Source organism: Capsicum annuum, chromosome 7 (assembly GCF_002878395.1).
Source record: "Capsicum annuum cultivar UCD-10X-F1 chromosome 7, UCD10Xv1.1, whole genome shotgun sequence".
Classification (NCBI taxonomy): Eukaryota; Viridiplantae; Streptophyta; class Magnoliopsida; order Solanales; family Solanaceae; genus Capsicum; species Capsicum annuum.
Window position 1 is genome coordinate 10,791,089 of NC_061117.1, and position 2,577 is coordinate 10,793,665.

Below are 2,577 nucleotides of genomic sequence, written 5' to 3' on the forward strand. Positions count from 1 at the left end.
GACTCTTACCCATTTTTTAAATTATTTTACTCTCTTTCTCTATAAAATAGATATAACATAGCCGATATATATATATATATATATATATATATATATATATATAGCATTCTGTGAATATGTTGGGATTTTTGTAATATGTTTAGGGAGTTGATATTTTTTGTAATATTGGAAACATGAGTTGTGTATTTGTGTAATTTTTAGTAAATTTAATTCGAACTATCCAATTTCAAATAGCTTATCTTTTCTCTGACTTCTAAGTTCTAACTTTAAAAACTTCTAATAAACGTTATGAAAGCGTCTGCTGACCTAATATTTTCTAAAGAGCAGAGAAGTTTAAGGGTGCGTTTGGAATGTTGGTCAAATTGTTTTGAAAAATGTTTTTTCCTAGAAAATATGTTCTTATAAATAAGGAAAACAACATTCTTAATGAACATATGGGAAAATAAATTCTATGCCACATTTCTCAATCTTCACCCCTTGATCATCTCACTACGGAAATCCCACTCCCCACCTCATACTGATACGAACCTCGTGATGTGATTTGCAAAATTATACATTTTTTTTCAATATTATAGATTAATTCTTGAACTAATTTATTCCACTTGAGATGTGAGATAAAATAATAAGTTAAATGGAATGCAGTGAGATATGAGAAAATTTCCGTGAGATATCAAGAATAAAATTATACCTTCAATCAAATAAAGGGAAAATGATCAAATTTATTCCTTTATTTTTTAAAAATAGCTAAATATATCTTTTATCATATTTTTGGGTTAAATTTCCTCTCGTTATTTTGGGATTAAATTTACCCCTTTACCTTGAAAATTTGACTAAATATACCTTTCGTCATACTTTGGGGCATATTTATGTCATACTTTGATATCAAATTTATCCTCATTTTAAAATTTTTTTTTACATATACCGTTCTTTTAACAGAAAATGTCAAATCAATGTTAAGTAACTCATTTTTTAAACAAAACACACTCTAATCTAACTCACCTGATCCGATCCATAAAAAATACACAAATAAATACAACTCCCTTAGTTTTGTTGGTCGATTTTTTTCAATGAACAAATATACTTTTCTTCAAACGTGCAACATTGGTAGGTTGTTTATAAATGAACAAAAAATAAAATAAAATGAGATAACGCGAAAATATGGAAATAGAGAAAATGCTTATTACAAACTATGCTCCTGTTCCGATTTTGTTCAAATTTTAAAATTTGGTATGCAATTATATGTGCATTTAAATTCTAGAATCAATGGATAAATTTTTTGAACAAATGACATGATGAAAAATTTGTGCAAATCTAAATTATATATAAAAACATAAGAATGAAGAGATGTCACGATTGGTAAATAAGGAGACATTTTAATTCAATCATTTAGAGAAATACCCAATAGACCTAATGTGTTGCATTTGACCGCTAACTGTCATTTTTCATGAGGTCTGCACTGATGTAGATCCACTAAATGAGGGGTATATTTGTTTGTGTTTACACTGATGTAGATTCATTTTTCATGAGTTATGTATTGATAAATATCCAATAACTTAATCTCGTTGGAAAATTTGGGGAGTGAGGGGGAGGGGGTGGCTGCAGGTAATTTGTTTGTCTTTTTGTGGCTCGAGTCGAGCCGAATGAGTTAGATTAGAGTGCGTTTTATTTCTAAAAACTAAGATTTAACATTGATGTGTACTTTTATATTCAAGAAAGGGTACATGTGAAAAGTTTCTTAACAACGAGAATAAAATTAATTTCAAAGTATGAAATCAAAAGTAAATTTAGCCTTAAAGTATGACGAAAAATATATTTAACTAATTTTTTAAAGTAAAGAAATAAATTTAACTCAAACATATTACAATGTGGGTAAATTTGATGTCAAAGTATGATAAATAATATATTTATCAACTTTTCAAATTAGAGGAACAAATCTGACCATTTTCTCTCAAATAAAATATATAATTTTAATCCTAAAACTTAGTAAAATGTTCGACCATATCATATTACCAAACGACCCCTGAGGTGCACAACTAAAAATAAACATGGGAGTTTACAAAACAAGAGTTAATTTCTGGGGGACTCTTTGTTAAATAAATCTTTTTAAGTCTTTTTTTAGTTAAATGGATCAAAAGTTTTTTTATTTAGGGAGATGACTTATTTTTTAGATAGATTTATTATCTGTCCGACAGATCAATCTGACAGATCTATCGAGAGATATATAAACAGATCGATTATCAATCCGACAGATCTATTATCTGTCGACAAATGAGAAAATAAAAATATGTCATTTTGCTAATTGAAAACTTGAAGAGGGCTGACCATTTTGCTAATTGAAAACTTGAAGAGCCTTAATTGTTAAATTTTCTCTCTGGGGAGGATAAAAAAATGAATCATCAAAATCATACTCTCTCCGTTTTAAAAAAAATGACCAAATTTAATTTGACACAAAATTTAAGAAAATAAAGAAAATTTTTGAATCTTATAATTTTAAATTAAAATTGTCAAATATACTAAATGCTCTTTAATTTTATGGTACTAAATATACAATATGAAAAATTGAAATTAAAGTACTAA